We start from the raw sequence: 15,261 nt of genomic DNA, 5'->3' as shown, positions 1-15,261 counted from the left end.
AGACCCTGTGGGGCTCACACCAGACTCCTGTACAGAGAGGTGATACTTACAGACCCTGGGGGCTCACACCAGACTCCTGTACAGAGAGGTGATACTTACAGACCCTGGGGGGGGGCTCACACCAGACTCCTGTACAGAGAGGTGATACTTACAGACCCCGGGGGGGGCTCACTCCAGACTCTGTACAGAGAGGTGATACTTACAGACCCTGGGGGGGCTCACACCAGACTCCTGTACAGAGAGGTGATACTTACAGACCCCGGGGGGGGGGGGCTCACACCAGACTCCTGTACAGAGAGGTGATACTTACAGACCCCGGGAGGGGGCTCACTCCAGACTCTGTACAGAGAGGTGATACTTACAGACCCTGGGGGGGCTCACACCAGACTCCTGTACAGAGAGGTGATACTTACAGACCCTGGGGGGGGCTCACACCAGACTCCTGTACAGAGAGGTGATACTTACAGACCCCGGGGGGGCTCACACCAGACTCCTGTACAGAGAGGTGATACTTACAGACCCCGGGGGGGGGGCTCACACCAGACTCCTGTACAGAGAGGTGATACTTACAGACCCCGGGGGGGGGGCTCACACCAGACTCCTGTACAGAGAGGTGATACTTACAGACCCCGGGGGGGGGCTCACACCAGACTCCTGTACAGAGAGGTGATACTTACAGACCCCGGGGGGTCTCACACCAGACTCCTGTACAGAGAGGTGATACTTACAGACCCCGGGGGGGCTCACACCAGACTCCTGTACAGAGAGGTGATACTTACAGACCCTGGGGGGGGCTCACACCAGACACCTGTACAGAGAGGTGATACTTACAGACCCCGGGGGGGCTCACGCCAGACTCCTGCACAGAGAGGTGATACTTACAGACCCTGGGGGGCTCACACCAGACTCCTGTACAGAGAGGTGATACTTACAGACCCTGGGGGGGCTCACACCAGACTCCTGTACAGAGAGTGATACTTACAGACCCCGGGGGGGGCTCACACCAGACACCTGTACAGAGAGGTAATACTTACAGACCCCGGGGGGGGTCACACCAGACTCCTGTACAGAGAGGTGATACTTACAGACCCTGGGGGGGCTCACACCAGACTCCTGTACAGAGAGGTGATACTTACAGACCCTGGGGGGGGGGTCACACCAGACTCCTGTAGAGAGAGGTGATACTTACAGTCCCCGGGGGGGGCTCACACCAGACTCCTGTACAGAGAGGTGATACTTACAGACCCTGGGGGGGGGTCACACCAGACTCCTGTAGAGAGAGGTGATACTTACAGTCCCCGGGGGGGCTCACACCAGACTCCTGTACAGAGAGGTGATACTTACAGGCCCCAACAGGAGCAGGACTCACACCAGACACCTGTACAGAGAGGTGATACTTACAGACCCTGGGGGCTCACACCAGACTCCTGTACAGAGAGGTGATACTTACAGACCCCGGGGGGGGTCACACCAGACTCCTGTACAGAGAGGTGATACTTACAGACCCTGGGGGGGGGCTCACACCAGACTCCTGTACAGAGAGGTGATACTTACAGACCCCGGGGGGGGGGGGTCTCACACCAGACTCCTGTACAGAGAGGTGATACTTACAGACCCCGGGGGGGGCTCACACCAGACTCCTGTACAGAGAGGTGATACTTACAGACCCCGGGGGGGCTCACGCCAGACTCCTGCACAGAGAGGTGATACTTACAGACCCTGGGGGGCTCACACCAGACTCCTGTACAGAGAGGTGATACTTACAGACCCTGGGGGGGCTCACACCAGACTCCTGTACAGAGAGTGATACTTACAGACCCCGGGGGGGGCTCACACCAGACACCTGTACAGAGAGGTAATACTTACAGACCCCGGGGGGGGTCACACCAGACTCCTGTACAGAGAGGTGATACTTACAGACCCTGGGGGGGCTCACACCAGACTCCTGTACAGAGAGGTGATACTTACAGACCCTGGGGGGGGGTCACACCAGACTCCTGTAGAGAGAGGTGATACTTACAGTCCCCGGGGGGGCTCACACCAGACTCCTGTACAGAGAGGTGATACTTACAGACCCTGGGGGGGGGTCACACCAGACTCCTGTAGAGAGAGGTGATACTTACAGTCCCCGGGGGGGCTCACACCAGACTCCTGTACAGAGAGGTGATACTTACAGGCCCCAACAGGAGCAGGACTCACACCAGACACCTGTACAGAGAGGTGATACTTACAGACCCTGGGGGCTCACACCAGACTCCTGTACAGAGAGGTGATACTTACAGACCCCGGGGGGGGTCACACCAGACTCCTGTACAGAGAGGTGATACTTACAGACCCTGGGGGGGGGCTCACACCAGACTCCTGTACAGAGAGGTGATACTTACAGACCCCGGGGGGCTCACACCAGACTCCTGTACAGAGAGGTGATACTTACAGACCCCGGGGGGGGTCACACCAGACTCCTGTACAGAGAGGTGATACTTACAGACCCTAGGGGGGGGGCTCACACCAGACTCCTGTACAGAGAGGTGATACTTACAGACCCCGGGGGGCTCACACCAGACTCCTGTACAGAGAGGTGATACTTACAGACCCCGGGGGGGGCTCACACCAGACTCCTGTACAGAGAGGTGATACTTACAGACCCCGGGGGCTCACACCAGACTCCTGTACAGAGAGGTGATACTTACAGACCCCGGGGGGGCTCACACCAGACACCTGTACAGAGAGGTGATACTTACAGACCCCGGGGGGGGTCACACCAGACTCCTGTACAGAGAGGTGATACTTACAGACCCCGGGGGGCTCACCCCAGACTCCTGTACAGAGAGGTGATACTTACAGACCCTGGGGGGGTCACACCAGACACCTGTACAGAGAGGTGATACTTACAGACCCCGGGGGGGGGCTCACACCAGACTCCTGTACAGAGAGGTGATACTTACAGACCCTGGGGGGGGCTCACACCAGACACCTGTACAGAGAGGTGATACTTACAGACCCCGGGGGGGGGCTCACACCAGACTCCTGTACAGAGAGGTGATACTTACAGACCCTGTGGGGCTCACACCAGACTCCTGTACAGAGAGGTGATACTTACAGACCCCGGGGGGCTCACACCAGACTCCTGTACAGAGAGGTGATACTTACAGACCCCGGGGGGGGCTCACACCAGACTCCTGTACAGAGAGGTGATACTTACAGACCCTGGGGGGGGCTCACACCAGACTCCTGTACAGAGAGGTGATACTTACAGACCCCGGGGGGGGCTCACACCAGACTCCTGTACAGAGAGGTGATACTTACAGACCCCGGGGGGGGGGGGGGTCTCACACCCGACTCCTGTACAGAGAGGTGATACTTACAGACCCTGGGGGGGCTCACACCAGACTCCTGTACAGAGAGGTGATACTTACAGACCCTGGGGGGGGGGGGGGCTCACACCAGACTCCTGTACAGAGAGGTGATACTTACAGACCCCGGGGGGGGTCACACCAGACTCCTGTACAGAGAGGTGATACTTACAGACCCGGGGGGGGGCTCACACCAGACTCCTGTACAGAGAGGTGATACTTACAGACCCGGGGGGGGGCTCACACCAGACTCCTGTACAGAGAGGTGATACTTACAGACCCTGGGGGCTCACACCAGACTCCTGTACAGAGAGGTGATACTTACAGACCCTGGGGGGCTCACACCAGACTCCTGTACAGAGAGGTGATACTTACAGACCCCGGGGGGGGCTCACACCAGACTCCTGTACAGAGAGGTGATACTTACAGACCCGGGGGGCTCACACCAGACTCCTGTACAGAGAGGTGATACTTACAGACCCCGGGGGGGGCTCACACCAGACTCCTGTACAGAGAGGTGATACTTACAGACCCTGGGGGGGCTCACACCAGACTCCTGTACAGAGAGGTGATACTTACAGACCCTGGGGGGGCTCACACCAGACTCCTGTACAGAGAGGTGATACTTACAGACCCGGGGGGCTCACACCAGACTCCTGTACAGAGAGGTGATACTTACAGACCCTGGGGGGGCTCACACCAGACTCCTGTACAGAGAGGTGATACTTACAGACCCGGGGGGGGGGCACACCAGACTCCTGTACAGAGAGGTGATACTTACAGACCCTGGGGGGGTCACACCAGACTCCTGTACAGAGAGGTGATACTTACAGACCCTGGGGGGGGGGGGGGGGGGTCACACCAGACTCCTGTACAGAGAGGTGATACTTACAGACCCTGGGGGCTCACACCAGACTCCTGTACAGAGAGGTGATACTTACAGACCCTGGGGGGGCTCACACCAGACTCCTGTACAGAGAGGTGATACTTAAAGACCCTGGGGGGGCTCACACCAGACTCCTGTACAGAGAGGTGATACTTACAGACCCCGGGGGGCTCACACCAGACTCCTGTAGAGAGAGGTGATACTTACAGACCCTGGGGGGGCTCACACCAGACTCCTGTACAGAGAGGTGATACTTACAGACCCCTGGGGGGGGGGCTCACACCAGACTCCTGTACAGAGAGGTGATACTTACAGACCCTGGGGGGGTCACACCAGACTCCCGTACAGAGAGGTGATACTTACAGACCCTGGGGGGGGGCTCACACCAGACTCCTGTAGAGAGAGGTGATACTTACAGACCCTGGGGGGGTCACACCAGACTCCTGTACAGAGAGGTGATACTTACAGACCCTGGGGGGCTCACACCAGACTCCCGTACAGAGAGGTGATACTTACAGACCCCTGGGGGGCTCACACCAGACTCCTGTACAGAGAGGTGATACTTACAGACCCTGGGGGGGCTCACACCAGACTCCTGTACAGAGAGGTGATACTTACAGACCCGGGGGGGCTCACACCAGTCTCCCGTACAGAGAGGTGATACTTACAGACCCCGGGGGGGCTCACACCAGACTCCTGTACAGAGAGGTGATACTTACAGACCCCGGGGGGGCTCACACCAGACTCCTGTACAGAGAGTGATACTTACAGACCCCGGGGGGGCTCACACCAGACACCTGTACAGAGAGGTGATACTTACAGACCCCGGGGGGGGGTCACACCAGACTCCTGTACAGAGAGGTGATACTTACAGACCCCGGGGGGGGGGTCACACCAGACTCTGTACAGAGAGGTGATACTTACAGACCCTGGGGGGGCTCACACCAGACTCCTGTACAGAGAGGTGATACTTACAGACCCTGGGGGGGGGGGGGCTCACACCAGACTCCTGTACAGAGAGGTGATACTTACAGACCCCGTGGGGGGCTCACACCAGACTCCTGTACAGAGAGGTGATACTTACAGACCCTGGGGGCTCACACCAGACTCCTGTACAGAGAGGTGATACTTACAGACCCTGGGGGGTCACACCAGACTCCTGTACAGAGAGGTGATACTTACAGACCCCGGGGGGGGGCTCACACCAGACTCCTGTACAGAGAGGTGATACTTACAGACCCTGGGGGGTCACACCAGACTCCTGTACAGAGAGGTGATACTTACAGACCCTGGGGGGTCACACCAGACTCCTGTACAGAGAGGTGATACTTACAGACCCCGGGGGGGCTCACACCAGACTCCTGTAGAGAGGTGATACTTACAGACCCTGGGGGGGGGCTCACACCAGACTCCTGTACAGAGAGGTGATACTTACAGACCCCGGGGGGCTCACACCAGACTCCTGTACAGAGAGGTGATACTTACAGACCCTGGGGGGCTCACACCAGACACCTGTACAGAGAGGTGATACTTACAGACCCTGGGGGGGGGCTCACACCAGACTCCTGTACAGAGAGGTGATACTTACAGACCCTGGGGGGGGGGGTCACACCAGACTCCTGTACAGAGAGGTGATACTTACAGACCCGGGGGGGGGGCTCACACCAGACTCCTGTACAGAGAGGTGATACTTACAGACCCTGGGGGGGGGCTCACACCAGACTCCTGTAGAGAGGTGATACTTACAGACCCTGGGGGGGGCTCACACCAGACTCCTGTAGAGAGGTGATACTTACAGACCCTGGGGGGGGGCTCACACCAGACTCCTGTAGAGAGGTGATACTTACAGACCCTGGGGGGGGGCTCACACCAGACTCCTGTACAGAGAGGTGATACTTACAGGGGGGGGGCTCACACCAGACTCCTGTACAGAGAGGTGATACTTACAGACCCTGGGGGGGGGTCACACCAGACTCCTGTACAGAGAGGTGATACTTACAGACCCGGGGGGGGGGCTCACACCAGACTCCTGTACAGAGAGGTGATACTTACAGACCCTGGGGGGTCACACCAGACTCCTGTACAGAGAGGTGATACTTACAGACCCTGGGGGGTCACACCAGACTCCTGTACAGAGAGGTGATACTTACAGACCCTGGGGGGCTCACACCAGACTCCTGTACAGAGAGGTGATACTTACAGACCCTGGGGGGGCTCACACCAGACTCCTGTACAGAGAGGTGATACTTACAGACCCCGGGGGTCTCACACCAGACTCCTGTACAGAGAGGTGATACTTACAGACCCTGGGGGGCTCACACCAGACACCTGTACAGAGAGGTGATACTTACAGACCCTGGGGGGGGCTCACACCAGACTCCTGTACAGAGAGGTGATACTTACAGACCCTGGGGGGGGGGGGGTCACACCAGACTCCTGTACAGAGAGGTGATACTTACAGACCCCGGGGGGGCTCACACCAGACTCCTGTACAGAGAGGTGATACTTACAGACCCCGGGGGGCTCACACCAGACTCCTGTACAGAGAGGTGATACTTACAGACCCTGGGGGGGGTCACACCAGACTCCTGTACAGAGAGGTGATACTTACAGACCCCGGGGGGGCTCACACCAGACACCTGTACAGAGAGGTGATACTTACAGACCCCGGGGGGCTCACACCAGACTCCTGTACAGAGAGGTGATACTTACAGACCCCGGGGGGGCTCACACCAGACACCTGTACAGAGAGGTGATACTTACAGACCCCGGGGGGGGTCACACCAGACTCCTGTACAGAGAGGTGATACTTACAGACCCCGGGGGGGGGGCTCACACCAGACTCCTGTACAGAGAGGTGATACTTACAGACCCCGGGGGCTCACACCAGACTCCTGTAGAGAGAGGTGATACTTACAGACCCTGGGGGGGGCTCACACCAGACTCCTGTACAGAGAGGTGATACTTACAGACCCCGGGGGCTCACACCAGACTCCTGTACAGAGAGGTGATACTTACAGACCCCGGGGGCTCACACCAGACTCCTGTACAGAGAGGTGATACTTACAGACCCCGGGGGCTCACACCAGACTCCTGTAGAGAGAGGTGATACTTACAGACCCTGGGGGGGCTCACACCAGACTCCTGTACAGAGAGGTGATACTTACAGACCCTGGGGGGGGGCTCACACCAGACACCTGTACAGAGAGGTGATACTTACAGACCCCGGGGGGCTCACACCAGACTCCTGTACAGAGAGGTGATACTTACAGACCCTGGGGGGGTCACACCAGACTCCAGTACAGAGAGGTGATACTTACAGACCCCGGGGGGGGCTCACACCAGACTCCTGTACAGAGAGGTGATACTTACATACCCTGGGGGGGCTCACACCAGACTCCTGTACAGAGAGGTGATACTTACAGACCCCGGGGGGGGGGCTCACACCAGACTCCTGTACAGAGAGGTGATACTTACAGACCCTGGGGGGGTCACACCAGACTCCTGTACAGAGAGGTGATACTTACAGAGGGGGGGGGCTCACACCAGACTCCTGTACAGAGAGGTGATACTTACAGAGGGGGGGGGGGCTCACACCAGACTCCTGTACAGAGAGGTGATACTTACAGACCCTGGGGGGGTCACACCAGACTCCTGTACAGAGAGGTGATACTTACAGACCCCGGGGGGGGGCTCACACCAGACTCCTGTACAGAGAGGTGATACTTACAGACCTCGGGGGGCTCACACCAGACTCCTGTACAGAGAGGTGATACTTACAGACCCCGGGGGGGGGGGGGCTCACACCAGACTCCTGTACAGAGAGGTGATACTTACAGACCCTGGGGGGGGGCTCACACCAGACTCCTGTAGAGAGGTGATACTTACAGACCCTGGGGGGGGGCTCACACCAGACTCCTGTACAGAGAGGTGATACTTACAGGGGGGGGGCTCACACCAGACTCCTGTACAGAGAGGAGATACTTACAGACCCCGGGGGGGGGCTCACACCAGACTCCTGTACAGAGAGGTGATACTTACAGACCCCGGGGGGGGGCTCACACCAGACTCCTGTACAGAGAGGTGATACTTACAGACCCTGGGGGCTCACACCAGACTCCTGTACAGAGAGGTGATACTTACAGACCCCGGGGGGGGGGGCTCACACCAGACTCCTGTACAGAGAGGTGATACTTACAGACCCTGGGGGGGGGGTCACACCAGACTCCTGTACAGAGAGGTGATACTTACAGACCCTGGGGTGGTCACACCAGACTCCTGTACAGAGAGGTGATACTTACAGACCCCGGGGGGGGGGCTCACACCAGACTCCTGTACAGAGAGGTGATACTTACAGACCCCGGGGGGGCTCACACCAGACTCCTGTACAGAGAGGTGATACTTACAGACCCTGGGGGGGTCACACCAGACTCCTGTACAGAGAGGTGATACTTACAGACCCTGGGGGGGGGGCTCACACCAGACTCCTGTACAGAGAGGTGATACTTACAGACCCCGGGGGGCTCACACCAGACTCCTGTAGAGAGAGGTGATACTTACAGACCCTGGGGGCTCACACCAGACTCCTGTACAGAGAGGTGATACTTACAGACCCTGGGGGGGGGGGTCACACCAGACTCCTGTAGAGAGAGGTGATACTTACAGACCCTGGGGGGGGGGGCTCACACCAGACTCCTGTACAGAGAGGTGATACTTACAGACCCTGGGGTGGGGGGGCTCACACCAGACTCCTGTACAGAGAGGTGATACTTACAGACCCTGGGGGGGCTCACACCAGACTCCTGTACAGAGAGGTGATACTTACAGACCCTGGGGGGGGGGGGGGCTCACACCAGACTCCTGTACAGAGAGGTGATACTTACAGACCCCGGGGGGCTCACACCAGACTCCTGTACAGAGAGGTGATACTTACAGACCCTGGGGGGCTCACACCAGACTCCTGTACAGAGAGGTGATACTTACAGACCCTGGGGGGGGGGGGGCTCACACCAGACTCCTGTAGAGAGAGGTGATACTTACAGACCCCGGGGGGGGGGGCTCACACCAGACTCCTGTACAGAGAGGTGATACTTACAGACCCTGTGGGGCTCACACCAGACTCCTGTACAGAGAGGTGATACTTACAGACCCTGGGGGCTCACACCAGACTCCTGTACAGAGAGGTGATACTTACAGACCCTGGGGGGGGGCTCACACCAGACTCCTGTACAGAGAGGTGATACTTACAGACCCCGGGGGGGGCTCACTCCAGACTCTGTACAGAGAGGTGATACTTACAGACCCTGGGGGGGCTCACACCAGACTCCTGTACAGAGAGGTGATACTTACAGACCCCGGGGGGGGGGGCTCACACCAGACTCCTGTACAGAGAGGTGATACTTACAGACCCCGGGAGGGGGCTCACTCCAGACTCTGTACAGAGAGGTGATACTTACAGACCCTGGGGGGGCTCACACCAGACTCCTGTACAGAGAGGTGATACTTACAGACCCTGGGGGGGCTCACACCAGACTCCTGTACAGAGAGGTGATACTTACAGACCCCGGGGGGGCTCACACCAGACTCCTGTACAGAGAGGTGATACTTACAGACCCCGGGGGGGGGGGCTCACACCAGACTCCTGTACAGAGAGGTGATACTTACAGACCCCGGGGGGGGGGCTCACACCAGACTCCTGTACAGAGAGGTGATACTTACAGACCCCGGGGGGGGGCTCACACCAGACTCCTGTACAGAGAGGTGATACTTACAGACCCCGGGGGGTCTCACACCAGACTCCTGTACAGAGAGGTGATACTTACAGACCCCGGGGGGCTCACACCAGACTCCTGTACAGAGAGGTGATACTTACAGACCCTGGGGGGGGCTCACACCAGACACCTGTACAGAGAGGTGATACTTACAGACCCCGGGGGGGCTCACGCCAGACTCCTGCACAGAGAGGTGATACTTACAGACCCTGGGGGGCTCACACCAGACTCCTGTACAGAGAGGTGATACTTACAGACCCTGGGGGGGCTCACACCAGACTCCTGTACAGAGAGTGATACTTACAGACCCCGGGGGGGGCTCACACCAGACACCTGTACAGAGAGGTAATACTTACAGACCCCGGGGGGGGTCACACCAGACTCCTGTACAGAGAGGTGATACTTACAGACCCTGGGGGGGCTCACACCAGACTCCTGTACAGAGAGGTGATACTTACAGACCCTGGGGGGGGGGTCACACCAGACTCCTGTAGAGAGAGGTGATACTTACAGTCCCCGGGGGGGGCTCACACCAGACTCCTGTACAGAGAGGTGATACTTACAGACCCTGGGGGGGGGTCACACCAGACTCCTGTAGAGAGAGGTGATACTTACAGTCCCCGGGGGGGCTCACACCAGACTCCTGTACAGAGAGGTGATACTTACAGGCCCCAACAGGAGCAGGACTCACACCAGACACCTGTACAGAGAGGTGATACTTACAGACCCTGGGGGCTCACACCAGACTCCTGTACAGAGAGGTGATACTTACAGACCCCGGGGGGGGTCACACCAGACTCCTGTACAGAGAGGTGATACTTACAGACCCTGGGGGGGGGCTCACACCAGACTCCTGTACAGAGAGGTGATACTTACAGACCCCGGGGGGCTCACACCAGACTCCTGTACAGAGAGGTGATACTTACAGACCCCGGGGGGGGGTCACACCAGACTCCTGTACAGAGAGGTGATACTTACAGACCCTAGGGGGGGGGCTCACACCAGACTCCTGTACAGAGAGGTGATACTTACAGACCCCCGGGGGCTCACACCAGACTCCTGTACAGAGAGGTGATACTTACAGACCCCGGGGGGGGCTCACACCAGACTCCTGTACAGAGAGGTGATACTTACAGACCCCGGGGGCTCACACCAGACTCCTGTACAGAGAGGTGATACTTACAGACCCCGGGGGGGCTCACACCAGACACCTGTACAGAGAGGTGATACTTACAGACCCCGGGGGGGGTCACACCAGACTCCTGTACAGAGAGGTGATACTTACAGACCCCGGGGGGCTCACCCCAGACTCCTGTACAGAGAGGTGATACTTACAGACCCTGGGGGGGTCACACCAGACACCTGTACAGAGAGGTGATACTTACAGACCCCGGGGGGGGCTCACACCAGACTCCTGTACAGAGAGGTGATACTTACAGACCCTGGGGGGGGCTCACACCAGACACCTGTACAGAGAGGTGATACTTACAGACCCCGGGGGGGGCTCACACCAGACTCCTGTACAGAGAGGTGATACTTACAGACCCTGTGGGGCTCACACCAGACTCCTGTACAGAGAGGTGATACTTACAGACCCCGGGGGGCTCACACCAGACTCCTGTACAGAGAGGTGATACTTACAGACCCCGGGGGGGGCTCACACCAGACTCCTGTACAGAGAGGTGATACTTACAGACCCTGGGGGGGGCTCACACCAGACTCCTGTACAGAGAGGTGATACTTACAGACCCCGGGGGGGGCTCACACCAGACTCCTGTACAGAGAGGTGATACTTACAGACCCCGGGGGGGGGGGGGTCTCACACCCGACTCCTGTACAGAGAGGTGATACTTACAGACCCTGGGGGGGCTCACACCAGACTCCTGTACAGAGAGGTGATACTTACAGACCCTGGGGGGGGGGGGCTCACACCAGACTCCTGTACAGAGAGGTGATACTTACAGACCCCAGGGGGGTCACACCAGACTCCTGTACAGAGAGGTGATACTTACAGACCCGGGGGGGGGCTCACACCAGACTCCTGTACAGAGAGGTGATACTTACAGACCCGGGGGGGGGCTCACACCAGACTCCTGTACAGAGAGGTGATACTTACAGACCCTGGGGGCTCACACCAGACTCCTGTACAGAGAGGTGATACTTACAGACCCTGGGGGGCTCACACCAGACTCCTGTACAGAGAGGTGATACTTACAGACCCCGGGGGGGGCTCACACCAGACTCCTGTACAGAGAGGTGATACTTACAGACCCGGGGGGCTCACACCAGACTCCTGTACAGAGAGGTGATACTTACAGACCCCGGGGGGGGGGCTCACACCAGACTCCTGTACAGAGAGGTGATACTTACAGACCCTGGGGGGGCTCACACCAGACTCCTGTACAGAGAGGTGATACTTACAGACCCTGGGGGGGCTCACACCAGACTCCTGTACAGAGAGGTGATACTTACAGACCCGGGGGGCTCACACCAGACTCCTGTACAGAGAGGTGATACTTACAGACCCTGGGGGGGCTCACACCAGACTCCTGTACAGAGAGGTGATACTTACAGACCCGGGGGGGGGCACACCAGACTCCTGTACAGAGAGGTGATACTTACAGACCCTGGGGGGGTCACACCAGACTCCTGTACAGAGAGGTGATACTTACAGACCCTGGGGGGGGGGGGGGGGGGTCACACCAGACTCCTGTACAGAGAGGTGATACTTACAGACCCTGGGGGCTCACACCAGACTCCTGTACAGAGAGGTGATACTTACAGACCCTGGGGGGGCTCACACCAGACTCCTGTACAGAGAGGTGATACTTAAAGACCCTGGGGGGGCTCACACCAGACTCCTGTACAGAGAGGTGATACTTACAGACCCCGGGGGGCTCACACCAGACTCCTGTAGAGAGAGGTGATACTTACAGACCCTGGGGGGGCTCACACCAGACTCCTGTACAGAGAGGTGATACTTACAGACCCCTGGGGGGGGGCTCACACCAGACTCCTGTACAGAGAGGTGATACTTACAGACCCTGGGGGGGTCACACCAGACTCCCGTACAGAGAGGTGATACTTACAGACCCTGGGGGGGGGCTCACACCAGACTCCTGTAGAGAGAGGTGATACTTACAGACCCTGGGGGGGTCACACCAGACTCCTGTACAGAGAGGTGATACTTACAGACCCTGGGGGGCTCACACCAGACTCCCGTACAGAGAGGTGATACTTACAGACCCCTGGGGGGCTCACACCAGACTCCTGTACAGAGAGGTGATACTTACAGACCCTGGGGGGGCTCACACCAGACTCCTGTACAGAGAGGTGATACTTACAGACCCGGGGGGGCTCACACCAGTCTCCCGTACAGAGAGGTGATACTTACAGACCCCGGGGGGGCTCACACCAGACTCCTGTACAGAGAGGTGATACTTACAGACCCCGGGGGGGCTCACACCAGACTCCTGTACAGAGAGTGATACTTACAGACCCCGGGGGGGCTCACACCAGACACCTGTACAGAGAGGTGATACTTACAGACCCCGGGGGGGGTCACACCAGACTCCTGTACAGAGAGGTGATACTTACAGACCCCGGGGGGGGGGGTCACACCAGACTCTGTACAGAGAGGTGATACTTACAGACCCTGGGGGGGCTCACACCAGACTCCTGTACAGAGAGGTGATACTTACAGACCCTGGGGGGGGGGGGGCTCACACCAGACTCCTGTACAGAGAGGTGATACTTACAGACCCCGGGGGGGGCTCACACCAGACTCCTGTACAGAGAGGTGATACTTACAGACCCTGGGGGCTCACACCAGACTCCTGTACAGAGAGGTGATACTTACAGACCCTGGGGGGTCACACCAGACTCCTGTACAGAGAGGTGATACTTACAGACCCCGGGGGGGGGCTCACACCAGACTCCTGTACAGAGAGGTGATACTTACAGACCCTGGGGGGTCACACCAGACTCCTGTACAGAGAGGTGATACTTACAGACCCTGGGGGGTCACACCAGACTCCTGTACAGAGAGGTGATACTTACAGACCCCGGGGGGGCTCACACCAGACTCCTGTAGAGAGGTGATACTTACAGACCCTGGGGGGGGCTCACACCAGACTCCTGTACAGAGAGGTGATACTTACAGACCCCGGGGGGCTCACACCAGACTCCTGTACAGAGAGGTGATACTTACAGACCCTGGGGGGCTCACACCAGACACCTGTACAGAGAGGTGATACTTACAGACCCTGGGGGGGGCTCACACCAGACTCCTGTACAGAGAGGTGATACTTACAGACCCTGGGGGGGGGGGTCACACCAGACTCCTGTACAGAGAGGTGATACTTACAGACCCCGGGGGGGGGCTCACACCAGACTCCTGTACAGAGAGGTGATACTTACAGACCCTGGGGGGGGGCTCACACCAGACTCCTGTAGAGAGGTGATACTTACAGACCCTGGGGGGGGCTCACACCAGACTCCTGTAGAGAGGTGATACTTACAGACCCTGGGGGGGGGCTCACACCAGACTCCTGTAGAGAGGTGATACTTACAGACCCTGGGGGGGGGCTCACACCAGACTCCTGTACAGAGAGGTGATACTTACAGGGGGGGGGGGCTCACACCAGACTCCTGTACAGAGAGGTGATACTTACAGACCCTGGGGGGGGGTCACACCAGACTCCTGTACAGAGAGGTGATACTTACAGACCCGGGGGGGGGGGGCTCACACCAGACTCCTGTACAGAGAGGTGATACTTACAGACCCTGGGGGGTCACACCAGACTCCTGTACAGAGAGGTGATACTTACAGACCCTGGGGGGTCACACCAGACTCCTGTACAGAGAGGTGATACTTACAGACCCTGGGGGGCTCACACCAGACTCCTGTACAGAGAGGTGATACTTACAGACCCTGGGGGGGCTCACACCAGACTCCTGTACAGAGAGGTGATACTTACAGACCCCGGGGGGCTCACACCAGACTCCTGTACAGAGAGGTGATACTTACAGACCCTGGGGGGCTCACACCAGACACCTGTACAGAGAGGTGATACTTACAGACCCTGGGGGGGGCTCACACCAGACTCCTGTACAGAGAGGTGATACTTACAGACCCTGGGGGGGGGGGGTCACAGCAGACTCCTGTACAGAGAGGTGATACTTACAGACCCCGGGGGGGGCTCACACCAGACTCCTGTACAGAGAGGTGATACTTACAGACCCCGGGGGG

The sequence above is a fragment of the Lissotriton helveticus genome, chromosome 2_1 (genome assembly GCF_964261635.1).
Source record: "Lissotriton helveticus chromosome 2_1, aLisHel1.1, whole genome shotgun sequence".
Lineage (NCBI taxonomy): Eukaryota > Metazoa > Chordata > Amphibia > Caudata > Salamandridae > Lissotriton > Lissotriton helveticus.
This window is presented reverse-complemented; position numbering follows the sequence as displayed.